This window comes from Tamandua tetradactyla, chromosome 7 (assembly GCF_023851605.1).
Source record: "Tamandua tetradactyla isolate mTamTet1 chromosome 7, mTamTet1.pri, whole genome shotgun sequence".
Taxonomy (NCBI): Eukaryota; Metazoa; Chordata; class Mammalia; order Pilosa; family Myrmecophagidae; genus Tamandua; species Tamandua tetradactyla.
Genome location: NC_135333.1, coordinates 34,323,266 through 34,348,416, shown reverse-complemented (window position 1 = coordinate 34,348,416; position 25,151 = coordinate 34,323,266). Strand labels below are relative to the sequence as shown.

Below are 25,151 nucleotides of genomic sequence, written 5' to 3'. Positions count from 1 at the left end.
ATATTTCTTCCCATTTGTTCTTTTGTGTGCTTTAGTTCTATTGTTTTATCTTTTAGCTCACTTATTCTTCCTTCTGCTTCTTCAAATCTGCTATTGTGTGTCTCCAGTGTATTTTTTATTTGGTTTACTGTTTCTTCATTTATGTAAGAGCTGCCATGTTTCTGTTTAACTTCCTGAATTCTTCTTTATTCTCTTCTAGTGTCTTCCTGATATCCTTTATTTCTTTATAAATATATTTGAGTAGTTGTTCCATAGTCTGTGTCCCCTCTGGAATTTTGATTTGGTTGTTTGGCTAAGTATTTCTGTTTGGATCTTCCTGTGCTTTATGATTTTCTGTTGTGTTCAGGGCATTTAATTATCTTGATATGGTTATTTCGCAAGTTGATTTCCCTCACTCTCCACCACATCAAAGTCCAGATCTCATGTAGATTAAGTTGAATAGATTCAACTTAAGGATCTATTAGAAGCTAGGCTGGGTGTACAGGTAGTCCAGTGGCAGAATGGCTGCCCACCATGCAAGAAACCCAGGCTCAACTCCCAGCCTATGCACAAACAAGAAAAAAATAAGAAGAAGAATGAGAAAAGAAAATGAGAAGGAAAAAGAGGTAATAAAGTAAAATAATAATATAGTAGAAATATGAAACACAAAAACAAGAACCACAACAAAATACACCTAACTCTATTAGGCACCAGCATCAAAAGGAGACACCCCAGGATATACTGGGAATTAAATCAGGCTAATTCCCAGCAGGGGGAGAGAAAAATAGTAACAGTAATAATAAAATAAATGAAATGGAATAATAAAAAATTATGTGAAATAGAATATAAAGCATAAAAATATAATATAAAATATCTATGAACATAAAAGAAAATTTAAAATAATGAAAAGGACAATTATGTTACTAATAAAAATGTATAGACAGAATATGTTTTAAAAGGGAGGAAAATAAAAAAAGTATATTAAGAGGAAGAAAAGTAAAAATAAACACCTAGGCAGAAAGGGAGTTAGCTTGTCTGCACCTACCCCTTCTTCCCAGCAGGTGGCGCCCATGAGGCTCCTTCTTCCTCAAGCTCTCCGTTCCCTGTCTCGTGCTACTGACCTGCACTTACTGGTTCTGGCCAGCAGATCGTGGGCTGGAGTTTCCTCCTCCCTCAGGCCAGCCCCTCCTGGCTGGATTGGTCGTTGTTAGCGAACTCAGCAAGGGGCTGCTCCTTCAGGGGGTCTGTTCCACCAGGGCGGCTGTTCCGCCAGAGGCAGCCAGCCGGCAAGTCTCTGTCAGGGGAATTGGGGAGCTGACCCGCACGTGAGAGATCAGTGGATTAGCTGATCTGCAGTGCTGGGTGGGCCTACTTGACACTGCGACTGCAGGATAGCTTTTTCCGCACTAGACTGGGTAATCACCCCCGAGGCCTGCCCCATGGAGGATGATTGCTGGCCTCCTGGCTCCCCCACGGGCGCTGTCCACTGCAACCACATTGGGAGGTTTCCCCAGCTGGCAGCTATGCAAACTGGAGCCAAGGAGGGTCAGTTTCCTCCTTATCGCACCTCCCTGGTACACTGCAGCTCACCCAGTGGGGATCATGTCATCTGACCCACTCGCTTTCCCCTGCTCCACCGATGCTTTCCTGCCCAAAACTACCTAATGACCCTCCTAATTATTCACACCCTGGGACCTGAAGGCCTGGGCATCTTCTCCCTGTCTCCTACCTTGTTTCACAGAGCAGGAGTGAACCCACTCCACTCCACTCTGCCATCTTGTATTTTGAGTTAGTTTTTATATAAGGTATGAGGTTTAGGTAGAGGTCCAGTTTTTTTGCCCTTAGATGTCCAGTTGTTCCAACACCATTTGTTGAAAAGATCTGTAGGAAAATTCTTTTTTTAACTTTTAAAATTGTGTAATATAACATATATACAAAGCAAAGAAATAAAAAAGCAGTAGATTTCAAAGCACTCTTCAGCAAGTGGTTGCAGGACAGATCCCAGAATTTGTCATGGGCTATCATACGATCTGTAGGCAAATTTTTGATGACTAATTTGAATCTCTTTACTTGTATTTGGCTTGTTGAGATCTTCTATTTCTCCTCGAGTCAGTATAACGTGTTTGTGTGCTTTTAGGAATTTGTCCATTTCATCTAGGTTGTCTAGTTTGTTGTCGTATAGTTGTTCATAATATCTTCTTCTGATTTTTTAAAAAATTTCTTCAGGGCCATGGTAATGACCCCACTCTCATGGGTTTATTTGTGTCCTCTGTTTTTTTTTTTTCTGTTCTTTTTCAGCCAAGCTAGGGTCCATCAATTTTATTGATTTTATCAAAGAACTAACTTTTGGTTTTATTGATTCTTCCTATTGTTCTTTTGTCCTCCAATTCATTTAATTCTGCTTTAATCTTTGTAATTTCTTGTCTTCTATTTGGGTTTAGTTAGTTAGGAGCGTTAAGTCCTTGATTTTTGCTTGTTCTTGCTTTTTAATATAGGCATTTAGGGCAATGAAGTTCCCTCCCAGCACTGCCTTTGCCACATCCCACAAGTTCTGATATGTTGTATTCTCATTTTCATTCATCTCCAGATAGTTACTGATTTGTCTTGCAATTTCTTCTTTGGCACAGTTTCAGAGTGCATTATTTAATTTGTGAAAGTTCGGGTTCTTTGGTGGTTATTGATCTCCAGCTTCATTCCATTGTGATCAGAGAAAATGCCCTGAATAATTCCAATCCCTTTAAATTTATAAAGATTTGTTTTATACCCCAACTTATGATCTATTCTGGAGACTGTTCTGTGAGCACTAGAAAAGATTGTATATCCTGGTGTTTGGGGTGTAATGATCTATATATGTCTGTTAGGTCTAATTCATTTATCAAACTGTTTAAGTTCTCTGTCTCCTTATTGATCCTCTGTCTGGTTGCTCCTATCTATAGAGGAGAATGGTGTGTTGAGGTCTCCTACTGTTGTTGAAACGTCTGTCGCTCCCTTTAGTTTAATTTTTTTTTTAACTTTTTTTATCGTACAATATAACATATATACAAAGCAAAGAAAGGAAGAAGCAATAGTTTTCAAAGCACTCTTCAACAACTTGTTACAGGACAGATCCCAGAGTTTGTCATGGGTTACCGTACCATCCTCCCAGATTTTTCCAACACCATTTGTTGAAAAGATCTGTAGGAAGATTTTTTTTTAACTTTTTTTATTGTATAATATAACATATATACAAAGCAAAGAAATAAAAAAGCAATCGATTTCAAAGCATTCTTCAGCAAGTGGTTGCAGAACAGATTCCAGAATTTGTCATGGGCTATCATACGATCTGTAGGCAGATTTTTGATGACTAATTTGAATCTCTTTACTTGTAATTGGCTTGTTGAGATCTTCTCTTTCTCCTCAAGTCAGTATAACATAGAGGTAGGGCATGGCAGGAGGTGGATGGGGGCCTGTGCCAATGCATGGGGTGGGGCTGGTGTGCAGGCAGGTTGTGGGTAGGCACGTGGAGACTGGGGGTCATCGGTATCAGGCTGTAGGGTGGGTGCAGAGTTTGGAGCACGGGGGTGCAGGGCACGGGTGTGTCCTTGTGCTGGCGGAGAGGTCCAGGGGGCCAGAGATGTAGATGTGGGAGTGTGTAGGGGCTGGCACAGGTTATGGGGGTTGTAGCATGTGGGTGGGTGGGGCTGATGTCCGGTGGGCAAGGTGCTGGCTCTGATGTGCAGATGTGATGGGTGGGGTGGGATGGGGGCTTGAAGCAGATGTGCACACATGTGCAGGGCCAGGGCTATGTAGCACAGATAAATGCACATGAGCAACTGTCAGTTGTGGAAGCACAGTGCTTATGCGGGGGTGGGGGGTGGGGCAAGGGCACACATATGCAGGTCAGGAGGTTGGGGTGCAGGGGTCAGGAGGTTGGTGCACTAATGCATGGGCATCCAGCGATGGGGAGGATATGGCTGTGTGCATGCACGGATCTAGTAGGGCCATAAACTAACCTATATGTGCACAGAGCTTAGGTGGTTGGGGTAGGGTTGCGCAACTGTATGGGCTGAGGTGTAGTCTGGGTATGAATGTGAGTGCCTGCAGCCTTGATGTGCTGAAGACCACCTGCACGAGGTAGGGACAGGGGGAGGTGGGGGGTGAGGGGTTGGGCTCTGATGGGCGGGTCTGGGCAGGGGCGGAGCGAGACTGTGCGCTTGCGTGGAAGAGGTGGGTTGGGCTGGGGCAGACGTGTGCACTGGGGGTGGGGGCGCTTGGAGTGCGGTGGTGGGGCGGTTGACAGGGTTCAGGTATGTAGGGGGTGAGGGCATTGCATGTCCATTGTTCTCTGTGTCTCAATTCCTCAGCTTTTTTATGCAGGACCTCCTTATAGGTGTAGAAGACCTTCTTAGGTCATTTGCACCCTCAAAATAATTTTTGTGAATACTGAAGAAGGGGTCCACATTCATTTTCATGCCTGTGGAGCTCCAGTTGTTCCAGCACCATTTGTTGAAGAGATTCTTCTTTCCCCATTGAGTGGACTTGGTATCGGTGTCAAAAATTATCTGGCCATAGTGTGTCGGTTTATCTCTGGACTCTCAATTTTATTCCATTGATCTATATGTCTATCCTTATGGCACTACCATTCTATTTTAATTGCTGTCTGTTTGTAGGAAGTTTTGAAATCAGGAATTGTGAGTCCTCCATCTTTGTTCTTCTTTTTCAAGGTTGTTTTTGGTAATTGGAGCCCCTTGAATTTCCATATGAATTTGAGACTCAGCTTTTCATTTCTGCAAAACATGATGCTGGAATTTTGATAGGCATTGCATTGAATCTGTTGATTGCATTAGGTAGTATTGCTATCTTAATATTAATTTTTATCATCTATGATCATGGGATGTCTTTCTATTGACTTATGACTTCATTAATTTCTTTCCGCAATATTTTGTAGTTTTCAGCATATAAGTCTTTTACCTCTTTGGTAAAACTTATTCCTTGGCATTTTTTAAATTTAGATGCTGTTGTAAATGGAATTGTTTTCTTGATTTCCTTTTCAGATTGTTCATTACAGCTGTATACACACTCAACTGAGTTCTGAGTGTTTAAGTTTTATCCTGTAACTTTGCTTAATTCATTTATTAATTCTGGTAGCTTTCTTGTGGGCTCTTTGGGATTTTCTATACATAGGGATCTGTGACTAGAGATCATTTGACATATTTCTTTCCCTTGCCTGATTGATCTGGCTAGAACTTTCAGTTTAATGTTGACTAGCAGTGGCAAATAGGCATCCTTGTCTTGTACCTGAACTTAAGGGGAAAGCTTTTAGTATTTCACCATTGAGTATGATATTTGCTGTGGATTTTTCATAAATGCCCTTTATCATGTTAAGAAAGTCTCCTTTTATTTCTATTTTCTGAACGTTTTATCACAAAACTTGTTGGATTTTGTCAAATGCCTTTTCTGTGTCAATTGAGATGATCATTTTTTCCCTTCATTCTATTAATGTGATATATTATGTTGATTTTCTTATACTGAACTATTTTGGCATTCCTGGAGTAAATTCCACCTGGTTGTGGTGTATGATCCTTTTATTATACTGCTGGATTTGGTTTGCAGGTATTTTGTGAGAATTTTTGTATTTGTATTCATAAGTGATGTTGATCTGGTAAGTTTCTTTCCTACTGCTTTATTTGGCTGTGATATCATAGTATTGCTGGCCTCGCAGAATGAGTTAGGAAGTGATCCCTTCTCTTCTATATTTTTGAAGAGTTTGAGAAAGATATGATGTTAAATATTCCTGAAATGTTTTGTATAATTAAGCAGAGTAGCTATACGATCCTGGATTATTCTTTGTTCAGAGGTTTTGATTACTGATTCAATTTCTTAAGTTGTTATAGGTGTGTTGAGATGTTCTTTTGTTTTTGCATCAGATTATGTAATTTGTGTGTTTCTAGAAATGTGTCCATTTCATCCAGGTTTTCTAACTTTTGGAATATAATTGTTCATAATATCCTCTTATAATCCTTTTTTATTTCTGTAACTTTGGTGGTGTGTTCCCACTTTCATTCCTGATATTAGTTGCATCCTTTGTTGCTCTCTTTCTTTGTCAATCTAGCTAAAAGTTTGTTGATTTCATTGACTTACAACAAATCAACTTTTAGTTTTGTTGATTGTCCATATTTTTCTATTGTCCTTTTCATTTGTCTCTGCTTTAATTTTCATAGATTCCCCCTTTCTACTAACTTTGGGTTTAGTTTGAGATTCTTGTTCTAGTTTGTTTAGCTTTAAATTTAAGCTATTGATTTGTGTTTTCTTTTTTAATGTATGCATTTAGAGCTGTAAATTTTCCTCTCCCTTCACTGCATCCCCTAACTTTTCATATATTTTGTTTTCATTTTCTTTCATATCAAGATATTTCTTCCCTTATAATTTCTCCTTTGACCCATTGGTTGTTCAATAGCATGTGTTTAAATTCTACATATTTGTAAAATTTCCAATTTTACTTCTGTTATAATTTCTAGTTTGATTCCATTGTGATCTGAGAAGATAATTTGTATGTTTTCAGACTTTTAAATTTTGATAAGATTTCAGTCGTGACTAACATGATCCATGTACACTTTAGAAGAATATATATTCTGCTGTTTTGGAGAAGAGTGTTCCATATATGCCCATTAAGTCTAATTGGTTAATAGTGTTGAAGTCCTGTATTTCCTCATTGATTTTCAGGTTAGATCTTCAATCAATTATTGAAAGTGATGTATTTAAGTCTTCACTTTTATTGTAGAATAATTTTTCTCCATTCAATTCTGTCAATTTTTCTCTTACATATTTTGGAACTTTGTTGTGAGATACATGTATGCTTATAATAATTATATTTTCTTGCTGGATTGAATTTTTTATCAATATATAATATCCTTTGTCTCTTGTAATCTTTTTTGACTTTAAGGCTATTTTGCCTGATAATAATATAGCCACTCTAGCTCTCTTTTAATTACTGTTTGTGTAGAATAGCTTTTTCCACCTGTGTTTTGTTTATTTGAGTCCTTGTACCTACAGTGAGCTTCCTATAGTCAACATATAGATGGATCATGCATTTCTCATCCATTCTTCCAATCTCTGCCTTTTTTTTTTTTTTTTTAGATATTATGCACTTTTATTGATCCTAGAACTAGGTACAGGCAATATTGGAAGAGTATTTCTGAAAGGCAGGCTGATTACACAGCTATCAGCATAAGCAGTCTTTAGCTAATCAGTTTTTCAAAGGGAATATAAACATTTAAATGTAATAAGATTATACCAGAGTGGAAGCATGAAGGATATGTATCTTCCCCAGTAGCTCTTATAGTTGGTTAAAGAGCAAGAGTGGCTATGATTCGATTTTATTTATTTATTTTTTTCATGTACATTTTTAAAATTTTAATTTTTTAAAAAATATTACAAGAAAGAAACACATTCTTAATATATGCTCATTCCGTTTTACATATATAATCAGTAATTTACAATATCATCACGTAGTTGTATATTCATCATGATCATTTCTTAGAACATTTGCATCAATTCAGAAAAAGAAATAAAATGAAAACAGAAAAAAAATTATACATACCATACCCCTTACCCCTCCCTTTCATTGATCACTAGCATCTCAAACTAAATTTATTTTAACATTTCCCCCCTATTATTTATTTTTATTCCATTTGTTCTACTCATCTGTTGACAAGGTAGATACAAGGAGCATCAGACACAAGGTTTTCACAATCACACAGTCACATTGTGAAAGCTATATCATTATTCAATCATCATCAAGAAACATGGCTACTGGGACAAAGCTCTACATTTTCAGGCAGTTCCCTCCAGCCTCTCCATTACATCTTGGATAACAAGGTGATGTCTACTTAATGCGTAAGAATAACCTCCAGGATAGCCTCTCGACTCTGTTTGGAATCTCTCAGCCATTGACACTTTGTCTTATTTCACTCTTCCCCTTTTAGTCAAGAAGTCTTTCTCAATCCCTTGATGCTGGGTCTCAGCTCATTCTAGGGTTTTTCTCAATCTCTTGATGCTGAGTCTCAGCTCATTCTAGCATTTCTGTCCCACGTTGCTAGGAAGGTCCACACCCCTGGGAGTCATGTCCCACGTAGACAGGGGGAGGGTGGTGAGTTTGCTTTTGTGTTGGCTGGGGAGAGAGGCCACATCTGAGCAAAAAAGAGACTCTCTTGGGGGTGACTCTTAAGCCTAAATTTTGTTTTTTTTTAGCATTTCAAACTAAATTTATTTTAACATTTGTTCCCCTTATTATTTATTTTTATTCCATATATTCTACTTGTCTGTTGACAAGGTAGATAAAAGGAGCATCAGACACAAGGTTTTCACAGTCACACAGTCACATTGTGAAAGCTATATCATTATTCAATCATCTTCAAGAAACATGGTTACTGGAACACAGCTCCATTTTCAGGCAGTTCCCTCCAGCCTCTCCCTTACATCTTGAATAACAAGGTGATATCTACTCAATGCTTAAGAATAACCTCCAGGATAACCTCTCCACTCTGTTTGGAATCTCTCAGCCATTGACACTTTGTCTCATTTCACTCTTCTCCCTTTTAGTGGAGAAAATTTTCTCAGTCCCTTGATACTCAGTTTCAGCTCATTCTAGGGTTTCTCTTCCACATTGCCAGGAAGGTCCACACCCCTGGGAGTCATGTCCCACGTAGACAGGGGTAGGGTGGTGTGATTGCTTGTTGTGTTGGCTGGAGAGAGAGGCCACATCTGAACAACAAAAGAGGCTCTCTTAGGGGTGACTCTTAGGCCTAAATTTTAAGTAGACTTGACCTTTCCTTTGTGGGGTTAAGTTTCATATGAACAACCCCCAAGACTGGGGTCTCAGCCTATAGCTTTGATTGTCCACACGGCTTGTGAGAATATGAAGAATTCTACTTGGGGAGATTGAATTTTCCCCTGTTCTACCATTCCCCGAAGGGGACTTTGCAAATATTATTCCACTCACTGATCAGATCACTCTGGGATTCATTGGGGCATCACTCTGGACAAACCAACAAAATCTCATGTCCTACCCAAGGTTCTATGTACTTATGGTGTTCAACCAACTATCTACATAAGTTATATTAGGAGATGCACTAGTCAAAATATAAATTTTGTACCAAATAAGCATTTTTTGCTTTAGTCTCACACATAAGTTGAAATTTTAAAATATTAATTACCATCTGTTTTCAGCACCCTGCAGTAATGACATTTCTTTGCTCTTCCTTAAGCAAAAACGTTTTTTAAATTTGTAAATCACTATCATTATACACTCTAGGCATTCCTAGATTATACCATCTCAATCTTTATTGTCTATCTTTCTTTGTGATTTCATTTATGAATGAAATCCCCCCAGCCCTCCTCCCTCTTTCATTCTCACATTCAGCTTCATTCAGTGTTTTAACATAATTGTATTACAGTTAGGTAGTATTGTGCTGTCCATTTCTGAGTTTTTATATTCAGTCCTGTTGCACAATCTATATCCCTTCAGCTCCAATTACCCAATATCTTACCCAATTTCTATCTCCTGATGGTCTGTGTTACCAATGAAATATTCCAAGTTCATATCATTGAGACCATACAGTATTTGTCCTTTTGTTTTTGGCTAATCTCACTCAGCATAATGTCCTTAAGGTCCATCCATGTTGTTACATACTTCATAACTTTATTCTGTCTTACAGCTGCATGATATTCTATCGCATGTATATGCCACAGTTTGTTTAGCCACCCGTCTGTTGATGGACATTTTGGCTGTTTCCATCTCTTGGTAATTGTAAATAATGCTGCTGTAAACACTGGTGTGCAAATGTCCATTTGTGTCCTTGCCCTTATGTCCTTTGAGTAGAGACAGCATATAGATGGGCCCTGTTTTTTAATCCATTCTGCCAGTCTATGTCTTTTGATTGGGGCATTTAATCCATTAACATTTAGTATTATTACTGCACGGGTAGTCCTTTTTCTACCATTTTGCCTTTTGGATTTTATATGTCATATCTAATTTTCCTTCTTTTTACCTTTACTCATAGTCTTCCTTTCTACACTCTTCTCCACACCTCTCTCTTCTGTCTTTTCATATCTGTCTCTAGTGCTCCCATTAGTTTTTCTTGCAGAGCTGGTCTCTTGGTCACAAATTCTCTCATTGATTTTTTTGTCTGAAAATATTTTAATTTCTCCCTCATTTTTGAAGGACAATTTTGCTGGATACAGAATTCTTGGTTGGCAGTTTTTCTCTTTTAATAATTTAAATGTATCATCCCACTGTCTTCTCGCCTCCATGGTTTCTGCTGAGAATTCTACACATAGTCTTATTGGACTTCACTTGTATGTGATGGATTGCTTTTCTCTTGCTTGCTTTCAAGATTTTCTGTTTCTCTTTGACCTCCAACATTCTGATTAGTAAATGTCTTGGAGAACGTCTATTTGGATCTATTCTCTTTGGGGTATGCTGAACTTCTTGGATCTGTAATTTTAGGTCTTTCATAAAAGTTGGGACATTTTCAGTGATAATTTCCTCCATTAGTTTTTCTCCTCCTTTTCCCTTCTCTTCTCATTCAGCGATACCCACAACACGTACATTCATGCGCTTTGTATTGTCATTCAATTCCCTGAGTCCCTGCTCATATGTTTCCATTTTTTCCCTATAATTTCTTTTTCTCATCGGATTTCAGATGTTCCATCCTCCAGTTCACTAATCCTATGTTCTGCCTCTCAAAATCTACCATTGTAGGTTTCCATTGTTTTTTTCATCTCTTCTACTGTGCCTTTTGTTCCCATAAGTTCTGTGATTTGTTTTTTCAGACTTTTGATTTCTTGTTTTTGTTCATTCCTTGCCTTCTTTATATCATCCCTCAGTTCATTGATTTGGTTTTTGATGAGGTTTCCCATGTCTGTTCGTATATTCTGAATTGTTTCAGCTCCTGTAGCTCATTTGAATTGTTGGTTTGTTCCTTTGACTGGGCCATATCTTTGATTTTCCTAGTGTGATTTGTTATTTTTTGCTGGTATCTAGGCATTTAATTACCTTAATTAGTTTATTCTGGAGATTGCTTTCACTTCTTTTACCTAGGGTTTTCTTGCTGGATGAATTTGTTGTCTATCTGTTCTTTGACATCCAGTTCAGCTTTATCTGGACCTCTAGCTTAAGTTTTGTTTAACAGAGGAGAGTTTTTCAGTTCTTGTTTTCTTGTTTCTTGCCCTGCTTGTGTGATGCCTTCCCCCCCACCACCCTGAGGAGGGTCTACTTAGGTATTATAGGCCCCAGCCAGATATTCCCAGACCAAACTGGCCTCCTCTCAGGAGGAAAGAGTCACCTGTGTCGGTTTTCCTTGAGGGTGAGACTCAGCAGGTTGAAAGACTTTTCTGTGAAGTCTCTGGACTCTGTTTTTCTTATCATGCCCAGTATGTGGCACTTGTCTGCCTGCGGGTACCACCAGCAAAAGATGTTGTGGTACCTTTAACTTTGGCAGACTCTCCCTGCTGTGGACGTGGTGGAGACAGAGGAGAGGTTGTAGGATGGTTTTAATGGCTTCAAATTACCAAGCCCTAGTGTCTGAATTTCTTGAGGGAGGGATTCCACCTGAGTCGGACTTCACCCCTCCCCTGGGGAAGGCACAGGCTCGAGGCAAGCCCTGAAAGGAGGTTGTTTCTGCCTATGCCTGGGGCAGTTGCAGCCTGAGAAGTCCTGCCGCTGAATCCAGAGGCAGCCAAGCCTTTGTAGAAACACAGCCACAAAAACCTCTATTTCCTTTTTTTTTTTCCTTTTTCCATCAGCCCTGCCCCCTTGGTGCCAGGGAGAAATGAGCGACCTCCACTTTGACCAGGTTCACCAGTGCTGGGGGCCTATTTTTAGTAGTCAGAATCTGTTAATTCCACACTTGGCATTTGATTGTGCTTAGTCCCTGCTGCTGGTAAAGTCTCTTTCCTTTCCCCTCTGGGAGGCAGCCTGTGCGGTAGGGGCGCTGGCCTCCACGACTTGGGGAACTTACGGTTCTGTGGGGGCTTGCCGCTGGTCCAGCTGGTCCAGATTGGGGTACGCTGTGTGTCTGGTGACTGATGTGGCCCCAGGAGCTGTTCTGTGCTGTTTCTGCTTATTTAGTAGTTGTTCTGGAGGACGAACTAAAATGCACACATTGTTAAGCCGCCATCTTGACCCAGAAGAGTCTCTGAGAAGTTTTTATTTTGATGACTGTGATCTCCAGCTCAGTTTAGATTCTTTTCATGATTTTTATCTCTATATTGATATTTTTTTATATTCATCTATTGTTTTTCTGATTTCCTTTAGTTCCTTATCCATGTCTTCCTCTAGCTCTTTGAGCATATTTAGTACCATTTAAAAAAAGTCCTTGGAATTTCCTAGGTGTGATCCTCCTTTTTGAAGGTTTCTAATGCCTTGTCTTGCTCCTTTGCATGGGCCATTTTGAAAGTTTTTCAGTCTTGTTACACCCTGGACACTTGATATTTTAATATGTTGTGTCTGGACTTTAGACAACAAGATATCTGTTCCTTAAGCTCATTTCCAGCTAGTGTTATAACAGAGGTTTTCTTGAGTGCCAGTAGGTAAAAAACAAAAACAAAGTAAAACACTTTTCCCAGTCTGCAAATTGGCTTGTGCAGTTGCTCTCCTTCAGATCTTAGCTATCTTACTGATGAACTTAGAGAAGAGCCTGAGATAAAGTGTAAGGTCTTCTCTGGTCTTTTCTGCACTTGTGTCTTGTCTTGGGCCTGGGGGCATGGCCCTGAAAAAGTGTTACCGTGGGCCTGGTTCCCACACTGTATATCCCACAGCCAGCAGTCCTTTGCCTTAAGCATTTGCAATTTGACTGTTCTCCTACAGTGTTCTGTAGGAGAGCAGGGCACATTCTGGGATGGCGAGCCTACTACTTATGTCCTAGTTCAGTCTTTCAGAGTGCCACCAGCTTGAATGGTGCAGACGTACATGGATCCTCTCTGTGCACAAAAGCTACTCTGCTTTTTTGCAGAACCATATCAGGGTTCTGCACTGGGAGTCTCCCCAGCTCTAGGTCAAGCCAGTGTGGTGATGGGGAGAGGTCAGCATGGGGGCCACATGATCCTATCATTTTTAATCTTATCATTTTAAGTGGCCTTTTTCTGGATTCACCCTCATTCTGTAACTCAATCATTTCACTGTTTTCCAAAGCTTTGAAAAAGGTATTTCTTCCCCTTCTTGTTTCTTGCTGAAAGTTTCTGTGGTGGTGGAGGTTGGTGGGTATGGTAGGATGGGGCCCTGGAGCCTCTTACTGCCATCTTGATGGGTTGGGGTCGCTGTCCTTCACTTTTTAAAAATTTTCGTATTTATTTCGTGTTTTTAAAATTTCTTTTCCATACAGTATTTTTACTTAACATTGACCTACATATAGCCTATAGCCAAATATAGTTATATTTTTTATTAACCCAGTTTTTTTATTGTGAGATAATATATGTACAAAAAGCAATAAATTTCAAAGTACAATTTTAACAAATATAGAACAGATTGCAAAGTTTGTTATGGGTTACTGATCACAATTTCAGGTTTTTCCTTCTAACTGCTCGAGATACTGGAGACTAAAATGATGTATCAATATAATGGAATCACTGAATAACAGTCAAACTCAGTTGTTAAATTCTAACTTCTTTTTTATATCTATTTCTCCTTTGATCCTTCTCTCAATCTTTAGGGATATTTGGGCAATGACAATTCTAACTTTTTTCATGTTGAAAAAGGGTGTCAGCAATATGGAATAGGGGGATGGAACTGACTGATGTTCTCGGAGAGGCTGGCCCCTCAGGGTTTCAGTACTTACCTGGCCTAGAAACCATCAAAAGGTTTTAGGTTTCTGAAAAGTGAACTTAGTGCGTGTAACTTTTGTAGGATCTCAGATAAGAGCCCTCAGTATTCTTTAGGGTTAACAGGAATGGTAGCGATTGAGATTTGGGAGGCTTTGGCCAATATCTAGGTATCAGCAATACCAGCTGAAGCTTGCATAAGAGTAGCCTCTGAACTCTCATAGCCACTGCTACCTTATTTTTTCACATTTCTTCTCCCCCTTTTGGTCAGGAAGACATTGTTGATCCCACGGTTCCAGGGTCAGGTTCATCCCTGGGAGTCATGTCCCACGTTGCCAGGAGACTCACACCCCTGGGCATCATGTCCAATATAGAAGGGAGGGTAATGATTTTACTTATAGAATTAGGCTTAGGGAGAGAGAGGCCACATCGGAGCAACAAAAGAGGTTCTCCTAGAAGTAACCCTTAGGCCTCATTATAGTAGTAATAACTTATTAAAAATAAAGTTCATAAGGGAAAGCCTCAAAATCAAGGGCTTGGCCTATTTTCTTGGGAGTCCCCAGTATTTGAGAGGGTACTAGGGATTTCCTAAATGGGAAAGTTTAATAGTTCCATATTGTTTTCTTTGGTCCCTCAAGAGGCTGATACTTTTAAATTACCAGCCAACCATAGTCTGAGATGTATCCAGGTATTACATTAAGCTTGATAGAATCACAAGGCCTCATTCCTGTTCTGAGCTCTGAGTTTTGGGTTGTTTAAATAAATTATACAGATAGGTTGATTTAGATTGTATGTTACAGAAAATTTAGTTTCTACATGTAACAAATCTCTTTGCCCTTGGTCTCATATAGTAGGTAAAGCTCTAGAGTACATACAGTATCACCTTTGGCCCTGTATTCTGATTTACCTTAGTCCCAGCCAGATTGGCTTTGTTTTTATCTCTAATAGAAACCTGGTCTCTTTTTCAGTTACTTTATTATTGTATATAGCAATGCTAACTTTCAGGGCTGCAGAACTCCATTTCTGAGTCTTAGGTGTTTCAGAGATTCTCAAAGTTCCAGGGAAATACCAACTTATACACATATAGCTTAGTCTCTCAGAATCTAGAAATAACGTACAATTTCAGACTAAGTGTGGCTGCTATAAGAGCTTACAATCTAAGCTCTATATTTCTTCTGTTCCTTTCTCCTTCTTCTCCTTTTTATATTCCCATTATTTGGATGTTATATCTTTTGTAATTGTCCTATGATACTTGGCTACTCTGCTCCATTTAAAAAATATTTCTTAAAATTCTATTTTACTGTGGTAATACATTGTGTGTGTGTATATATGTGTGTAAGTATACCTATATGTACATATATATCACTAAATTTGCCATTTTAACCATCTTATTTTTACAGTATGCAATTCAGTAATATTTATTATATTCACAGTGTTGTGCACCATCACCACCTTCCATTACCAATTTTTTTTATCCCCTAAACAGAAATTCTGTATTCATTAATCAATAACTCCCATTTACCCCCTTTCCTGGTCCCTGGTAAACTTCAGTCTACTTTCTTTCTCGATAAATTTGCATATTTGAATTATTTCATGTGAGATCATACAATATTTGTCCTTTTGTGTCTGGTTTATTTCACTCAGCATTATGTCTTCAAGGTTCCTCCATGTTATACCATGTATCAGAACTTCACTCCTTTTTTTTTATAGCTGAGTAATATTCTGTTGGGTGTATTTACTACGTTTTGTTTAGCCATTTATCTGTTGATGGACACTTGGGTTGCTTCCACCTTTTGGCAATTATGAATAATGCTGCTACAAACGTTGTTGTGCAAATATCTGTTTAAGTCTCTGCTTTTAGGTGTTTAGGTATATACCAAGAAGTGGGATTGCCAGGTCATATAATTCTATATTCAACTTTGAGGAACCACAAAATGAGTTCTTCAGGGGCTGCACCATTTTAAAATGCTACCAACAATGTATAAGGGTTCCAATTTCTGCACTTCCTTACCAATACTTAAAATAAACCATCCTAGTGTGTGTGAAGTGTTATTTCATTGTGGTTTTTGATTTACATTTCCTGATGACCAGTGATGCTGAGCATCTTTTCATGTGCTTATTCACCATTTGCATGTCTTCTTTGGAAAAAATGTCTATTTACATCCTTTGCCCATTTTTAAATTGGGTTATTATCTTTTTTGCTGTTGAGTTGTAGTAGTTTTCTCTATATTCTGGATAGTGAAACCTTATCACATAAATGGTTAGCAATTATTTTCTCCCATTCTTTGTTTTCTTTTCACTTTCTTGATAGTGTCCTTTGTACAAAAGTTATAAAATTTTGATGAAATCCATTTTATCTTTTTTTTTCGTTTTTGCTTATGCTTTGGGTACCATATCAAAATAATCACTTCCAGGACTTCCGGAGAAGATGGCGGCTTAGTAAGATGCGTGGGTCTTAGTTCCTCCTCCAGAACAGCTACTAAAGAAATAGAAACGGTACAGAACAGCTCCCAGAGCCACGACAGAGACCAAAAAGACAGCGTACCCCATTCTGGAACGGCTGAACCGGCAGGGAGAATCCGCTGCGGTGAGATACCCGAGGGGCGTGTGCTTTCCCAGGCCGGGGCAGCCGGCGGCCGGAGTCCCTCCCTCCCTCCTTCCCGGGCCGGCTGGGAGAATTGGACAGACGGTCCCCTCAAGCTGCGGCGGCCAGTGCCCCACTCCACGCGCGGATTCCCGGGCGGCTAGGAGATTTGAATCGGCGCTTCTCCAAGCCGCGGAGGCTGGCGACCCTCCCCCACAGCGAGAGTTTTCCAAAGTTAAAGGAGCCACAGCATCTTTTACTGGTGGGACCCGCAGACAGACAAGCGCCACGAGCGCCACATACTGGGCAGGATAAGAAAAACAGAGCCCAGAGAATTAACAGGAAAATCTTTCAACCTGCTGGCATGAACAACCAACTTTGACTCAAGAAGAAATAGATGACCTCAACAAACCAGTCACAAGTAAAGAAATTGAATCAGTCATTCAAAAGCTTCCTAAAAAGAAAAGTCCAGGACCAGACGGCTTCACATGTGAATTCTATCAAACATTCCAGAAAGAATTAGTACCAACTCTCCTCAAACTCTTCAAAAAAATCAAAGTGGAGGGAAAGCTACCTAATTCATTCTATGAAGCCAACATCACCCTTATACCAAAACCAGGCATAGATATTACAAAAAAAGAAAACTACAGACCAATCTCTCTAATAAATATAGATGGAAAAATCCTCAACAAAATTCTAGCAAATCGAATCCAACAACACATCAAAAGAATTATACATCATGACCAAGTAGGATTCATCCCAGGTGTGCAAGGATGGTTCAACATAAGAAAATCAATTAATGTAATACACCATATCAACAAATCAAAGCAGAAAACTCACATGATCATCTCAATTGATGCAGAGAAGGCATTTGACAAGATTCAACATCCTTTCCTGTTGAAAACACTTCAAAAGATAGGAATACAAGGGAACTTCCTTAAAATGATAGAGGGAATATATGAAAAACCCACAGCTAATATCATCCTCAATGGGGAAAAATTGAAAAATTTCCCCCTAAGATCAGGAACAAGACAAGAATGTCCATTATCACCAGTATTATTCAACATTGTGTTGGAGGTTCTAGCCAGAGCAATTAGACAAGAAAAAGAAATACAAGGCATCAAAATTGGAAAGGAAGAAGTAAAACTATCACTGTTTGCAGATGATATGATACTATACGTCGAAAACCCGGAAAAATCCACAACAAAACTACTAGAGCTAATAAATGAGTATAGCAAAGTAGCAGGTTACAAGATCAACATTCAAAAATCTGTAGCATTTCTATACACCAGCAGTGAACAAGCTGAGGGGGAAATCAAGAAACGAATCCCATTTACAATTGCAACTAAAAGAATAAAATACCTAGGAATAAATTTAACTAAAGAGACAAAAAACCTATACAAAGAAAACTACAAAAAGCTGCTAAAAGAAATCACAGAAGACCTAAATAGATGGAAGGGCATACCGTGTTCATGGATTGGAAGACTAAATATAGTTAAGATGTCAATCCTACCTAAATTGATTTACAGATTCAATGCAATACCAATCAAAATCCCAACAACTTATTTTTGGGAAATAGAAAAACCAATAAGCAAATTTATCTGGAAGGGCAGGGTGCCCCGAATTGCTAAAAGTATCTTGAGGAAAAAAAACAAAGCTGGAGGTCTCATGCTGCTGGATTTTAAGGCATATTATGAAGCCACAGTGGTCAAAACAGCATGGTATTGGCATAAAGATAGATATATCGACCAATGGAATCGAATAGAGTGCTCAGATATAGACCGTCTCATCTATGGACATTTGATCTTTGATAAGGCAGTCAAGCCAACTCACCTGGGACAGAACAGTCTCTTCAATAAATGGTGCCTAGAGAACTGGATATCCATATGCAAAAGAATGAAAGAGGACCCGTATCTCACACCCTATATAAAAGTTAACTCAAAATGGATCAAAGATCTAAACATTAGGTCTAAGACCATAAAACAGTTAGAGGAAAATGTAGGGAGATATCTTATGAAACTTACAATTGGAGGTGGTTTTATGGACCTTAAACCTAAAGCAAGAGCACTGAAGAAGGAAATAAATAAATGGGAGCTCCTCAAAATTAAACACTTTTGTGCATCAAAGAACTTCATCAAGAAAGTAGAAAGACAGCCTACACAATGGGAGACAATATTTGGAAACAACATATCAGATAAAGGTCTAGTATCCAGAATTTATAAAGAGATTGTTCAACTCAACAACAAAAAGACAGCCAACCCAATTACAAAATGGGAAAAAGACTTGAACAGACACCTATCAGAAGAGGAAATACAAATGGCCAAAAGGCACATGAAGAGATGCTCAATGTCCCTGGCCATTAGAGAAATGCAAATCAAAACCACAGTGAGATATCATCTCACACCCACCAGAATGGCCATTATCAACAAAACAGAAAATGACAAGTGCTGGAGAGGATGCGGAGAAAGAGGCACACTTATCCACTGTTGGTGGGAATGTCAAATGGTGCAACCACTGTGGAAGGCAGTTTGGTGGTTCCTCAAAAAACTGAATATAGAATTGCCATACGACCCAGCAATACCATTGCTAGGTATCTACTCAAAGGACTTAAGGGCAAAGACACAAACGGACATTTGCACACCAATGTTTATAGCAGTGTTATTTACAATTGCAAAGAGATGGAAACAGCCAAGATGTCCATCAATAGACAAGTGGCTAAACAAACTGTGGTATATACATACGATGGAATATTATGCAGCTTTAAGACAGAATAAACTTATGAAGCATGTAATAACATGGATGGACCTAGAGAACATTATGCTGAGTGAGTCTAGCCAAAAACTAAAGGACAGATACTGTATGGTCCCACTGATGTGAACCGACATTCGAGAATAAACTTGGAATATGTCATTGGTAACAGAGTCCAGCAGGAGTTAGAAACAGGGTAAGATAATGGGTAATTGGAGCTGAAGGGATACAGACTGTGCAACAGGACTAGATACAAAAACTCAAAAATGGACAGCACAATACTACCTAATTGTAATGTAATTTTGTTAAAACAGTGAATAAAGCTGCATCTGAGCTATAAAAAATAATAATAAAATCACTTCCAAATCTGAGGTTATGAAGGTTTCTTCCATGTTTTCTTCTAATCTTTTTATAGTTTTGGTCTTATGTATGCTTAGGTCCTCGATCCATTGAGAGTTAATTTTTTATACGATGTGAGAGAGGGTTCTGATTTTTATTCTTTTGTGTGTGCACATATAGTTTTCCCAGCATTTTCTTTCCATAAGTAGTATAATTGACACCCTTGTCAATATAATTTGGCAATAGATGTATGCATTTTCATTTATTTTTCAAAGATCTCTTCTTGAATACAGAATTCTAGGTGGTGTTTTTTTTTCTCAGAACTTTAAAAGGTGTCAGATTTCATTTTCTTTTGGCCTCCATGGTTCCTAAGGAGATATCAGCCATTGTTTTTAATCATTGTGCCCCACTATGTAAAACTTTTTTACTTGATTTGATTTGATTTGAAGATTTTCTCTTTATCTTTGGATATCAGCATCTTAAAATTATGCGCCTACATCTGGGCTTTAAAAAATTTTTTTCTTAAACCTTTTTGGAGTTTATTGAATTTCCTAGACTTGCAACTTCCTGTTTTTAATAAATTTTGGAACACTTTGAGCCAATTTTTAATTAAGTATTTTTTCTGGCCCTATTCTGTTCTCTTTCTTATCTGGAACTTCAAGAATAAAATGTTAGACTGCTTAATACCGTCCCACAAGTCATTGAGTCTCCTTTTTATTTTTATTTTTTCATTTTTTCCTGTCTGCTTTAGTTCAATGATTTCTATCAGTAAATGTGGTAGTTAGGTTCAGGTGTCACCTTGGCTAGATGAAGGTGCCCAGTTCTATTGCTGTGGACATGAGCCAATGGCATGTGAAGCTCGTCTGTTGCTGATTACATCTGCAGTAGGCCAGGAGGTGTGCCTGCTGCAATGAATGATTGATTTAATTGGCTGGTGCTTAAATGAGAGAGCTCAACGTAGCACAGCCCAAGCACGCAGCATAACTCATCTCAGCACTCGCAGCTCAGCCCAGGCCTTTGGAGATGCAGAAAGGAATCACCCTGGGGAAAGTTATTCAAACCCAGAGAACTGGAGAGAAGGCCAACAGAGATTGCCCTGTGCCTTCCCATGTAAGAAAGAACCTCAGTTGAGAGTTAGCTGCCTTTCCTCTGAAGAACTATACGTTAACGAAATAAATCCCCTTTTATTGAAAGCCAGTCTGTCTCTGGTGTGTTACATTCTGGCAGCTAACAAACTAGAACATTGATAGAAATCTTTGAGTTTACTGACTTTTCTTTCCGTTGCATCTAGCCCACTATTAATCACTTCTAATGATTTTAGATTTCAGATATTACATTTATTGGTTATAGGATTTCGTTTTTCTTCACATCTCTCTTGAAATTCCCTGACTCTTAAGCTATTATGTTTATCTTTTTCTATACATTCTTTTATCTGACATGATTCTGTGGGTTTACTAGGGATGGTTGGAGTCAGTTCTTCTCTTGGGACTCACCTGTGTCAGAACATCCATGAGGCTACGCTTATTTCAGGTCCTGGTCATTCAGATGGCTAGAAGTCTGGATTCTTCTGGACCAGGAAGGCTGAAACTTTCTTCTTCAAACTAGTTTCAGGATCTTTCCCCCCTCTCAAGGCTTTCCCTTGTGATCTTTCCAGCAGTGGATAGAGTTCCTCTATGGCAGCTCAGGATTCCCCAATCTGCAAAAGCCTGAACTACCAGGTCTTCTTAGTTCTTAGTCCTGGAGCTGGTATGACATTAGTTCTGTTGCCTTCTGTGTTTCAAGTAGATTATAGGACCAGCTCAGTTACAGCATGGGAAGGGACACCACCAAGGTGAACACTAGAAGCCTGTCTCATTGGAGGCCATTTTTGAAGACTAGCCATCACAGTCCCCTAACTGGTCCCCAGTGCTCCTCTTACATGCAAAAGAAACTTCCCTCTCATCTCCCATTGCCAACAAGGTCTCATCCCATTATAATCTCAGGCTCAGGCTTGAAGTCTAGGTTCTCATTAACTAAATCTGTTGCAGTTGTTGATGAGGCACCTTGTGTGTGGTTCCTCCTCTAGATGTGAAGACTGAAGAGACAAGTTACCTTTGCCCACACACACCCAGCATGTGATGATGAGACAGGAACAGGAGCACCACTGTATACACTCATTCAACGGGGAGACGTATGGAGTCACAGGTCCATAGCTGTTCTGGATTCCAGCTGGGTACAGTTCTCCCTGCTCCACGCGCAGGAAATGTATGTTGATTAAGGCCCAGGCTTGCCCCATGGATATGGTTCTTTTGGGTTCTTGGTTCCACTTTGGGAAATCCTTCTTGTCCATGAGAAATGGCCCATGTTGGCCAACTTCCTGACCTTATGAAGTTGGGCCCATAAAGCCTGGGTTTTATTTTTAAATGCCTCTGTTTCTTTCAGTCTAAGTTGTACATTTTCTTTAGAAACCTTGTGAGGAGGTCCCCATCAAGGCCCTTTCGGGGCCTTCCTCTACCCTGGCCACCGGGCCATGTGGATGTGGAGGCACAGGGGCTAGCCAGGGCTTGCTGACGCTGCAGAGGGTGCGCGTGGGAGCACCAGCAGCACGCAGGGGGCGGCTGGCAGAGCCCACACGTGCTGCTTGCCGGGTTGCTGTGAGGGCATTGTGCCAGGTGTGAGCACCGAGAACTCCCAAAGGAAAACTTATTTGCTGAGGATGAAGCCCCTGAAGGAGCTCACTAACAACAAGTGTGTTCTTTGTGATCCACTGTCACCTAGGCAAGGGGAGCAAAACAATGTTTGCAGCAACTACAGTCTGGGAAAAGACGCCCAGGATGCTGAGGAAGTGGCGAGGCTGGTGGCCATGTGATCACGCCCCCTCGTCTTGGGCACCCATACCCCACCCATCCGGAGAAGAAGTAAGTTTGCCAACCTGGGGCGAATTTTCAAGCCTTGGAAATAGAGGAAGAAGAAAAGCGAAAAGTTCAAACATATCTCCAGCCCTGGAAAGGAAGATATCAATGAAGCAAAGCAGAGAGGAGCTAATAAAGCGTGGGGTCCTGAAGGAAACTTACGACAAAAATGGGGAACACTCCATCTCCAGTGAAGATGACTCCTTGGGAAATGGGCAGTCCCTGCCTCTGCCTGTACTGTCTGAAATGGAGCCCATCCCAGTGCCCAGGGATCCCTGCTCATAAGAGGTGCTCCAACCTTCAGACCTCATGGATGGGACAGTGTTCGAAGAGATCGCTCAGTCTGGAGTTGTTCTGTCCCAAATCCTTCTGCCAAACCAGTCCTGCTTCTGCCCCGCCCCCCAGCCCTCCGCAAAACAAACAAACAAAAAAAACCCTACTTACTGCTTTCTCTGGAGACCATGAGGAGACCCCAGTGAAGTAGCTGTCCATCCTTAAGCAACCCCTGACACTACCTCCCAACCCATTGCCAGGATTGCCAACCGCTTAACAAATCCTGGCGCCCTTATAAAATTGCCTTGTCTGCCAGTGAAAAGTGTCGTCTCCACTACCTCCAAAGAAATCATGCTCTGTATGCTCTGCAGACCTCTCCCTGGCATCTTACACCACCTAGAGGGAGGCCCACAGGGTGTGGCCCAGCACCGCCACATGGTCCTGCCATCCCAGATGCAGCACCGGCTGCAGTACGGAGGCCACGGCCACCACCTCCCCTCCAAAACTGGCTTCCTCCCCACGCTCGCTGCAGGATGATCCATATACTGAATCATCCCTGGCCATGAATAAACAAAGGCTGAAAAGGTCAAGGCATAGGGTTGTCCTGATAGCCCAGCTAGGATGCAGAAAATTAATACATACATTACTTTGACAAGACTGCCCTTCCACCCTGGAGGAAAAAATAAAGCCTTCTTCCCAAATAAAGACTGGAGATATTTTTCTATGCATCCCCATCATCTTCTAGGACTCCTGGGAAGATGTGAGTGAAGAACAAGATCACAGGCCATTTTTCAGCTTGATGTCTCAGGTGATGTTGTTCATCCTGTACTATGTAAGAAATTCTTCCTGTGGCCTGTCAGTGTTGCTGAAATAAAGGATTATTACTCTATTCCCCCAGCAATTTCTACTGACCCAAAAAAGCACTGCAACAAAGAAGAAACATTATCGAACACTCAGACCTACTGTCTCCAGAGATCCTTGGACCTGCCTTCTTCGTTTGGCCATCACTGCCCTCTGATTCCTCATAGAACATGGATTCTGGGGCCTCAGACCAGATCCTATAGTCTAATACTGATGAAAACTTTGTAGATAATGTAAAAGTTGAATGATGAACTAAACAGCATTAACATCTGGGGAAAGAAAACCTTGTGAGTTTCCTATGTATCAAATTATAATCCACTCAATTAGATGAAAGCCACACTTGCATTTCTTTCCAGAACAGGGCCTTTTCTACTTTGGTCCATATGTAGCCTGCTGAGAGACAAGGCCCTTAAGATTCTTAGAAGCCTTTTTGTCCAGCCAAGAGGCTCTACATGTCACACCTTTATCTACATCATTTTGACGTCTCAGTAAAGGGTCTTACAACTTTATCGTTGATGTGTTCTTGACCCTGTGGCCACATTTTACTAGCATCACTCTGGATTTGATCTTTGTCCCAGTTCCTTCCCTCCTCCCAGGTTTTCTTTGAGAATCTTTATTGTATTTACTGGGCTGTAGAGATTGGACTGTAGCGATAGATGAGAAACATTTTTATTTTCCAGCCCAGCAACTTTTGACTTAGAAATGTTTCCTTTTGATTCTACTTGAATGCCGAACAGTTCCTTGCTTAGTTCTTTAGTGCATCTGTATTAACACTCCCTGAAATATGCAGCTAAAGTGAACCAGTTCTTCCAGCGTTCTTTTTTTTTTTCTTGCCAAGTTCATTTAATCTGGGGTGGGGATGGGAGCAGGCAAGGTGATCAGTCCAGTGAAATAATGTCTGGTGTGATGCCGAAGGTGTATGCTGTGTCTGTGCTACTCCTGTCAGTGATGGCATGGCTGTGGCTCTCCTGGAGGCTGTCAGGGGACACGAGCCTGCTGTTACTGCCGTCGCTGCTCCCACTGGTGGCTGGCAGGGAAATACTGCCTCCTGCATGTGACCAAGCAGGAAACATCCACGAGGAGGTAGCAGAGACAAGTGTAAGAGATCTTGATCATCTGAAACAGCTGCTGCAGTGGCGGCAAGGAGGGAAGTGCTGTGATGCTGTCTCCTGATAAGAAAGGAAGGAAATCTAATCCTCGTGACTCATAAGGCACGGGTGTCCTGTGGAAAGGATGCCTGCGGTCTTGATGAAGGATGTGTTCTTGTGGCTCGTGTCTGCAGCAGGGCGGCCTGGGCTACGGGACACAGGAGGTGCTTCATGAGGAAGATTTAAAAGGCCTCCATTATTTAGTGGCAACGTGGGGGACAGGGAAGGGCAGGTTGTTCTTCATCCTCTTCATCAGGTGAGCTGTCTATGATTAGCGCAATCATCTCAACTTTCTTGTTTTCATTTGAGGACTGGTAGTGAGAAGCCACCTCATGCTCCAATGTGGAGCTCAAGCATCCATCAACTCCATTGTCAGAGGTAGAAACTTCCTTTTTTTTATCTCATAGGTGCCCAAGAGCCAGCTTCCTTAAACTGCATTTCATCACAATCTGTATAGTACTTCAGGATTTCTGTAAACAGGCCGTTAATAACAAGGTGTTCATATGGAGCCTTTTTATCACAGACAAGACA

The 25,151-nt window shown here is 40.4% G+C and overlaps 1 long non-coding RNA gene and 1 pseudogene across 2 annotated transcripts in view; both read left to right on the top strand.

Moving 5' to 3' along the window:
- Positions 1-25,151, top strand: part of LOC143691035 (uncharacterized) — a 132,520-nt gene that overhangs the window by 30,675 nt on the left and 76,694 nt on the right. The window lies entirely within an intron of this gene.
- LOC143689564 (phosphatase and actin regulator 1-like) lies at positions 1,419-25,017 on the top strand (annotated as a pseudogene).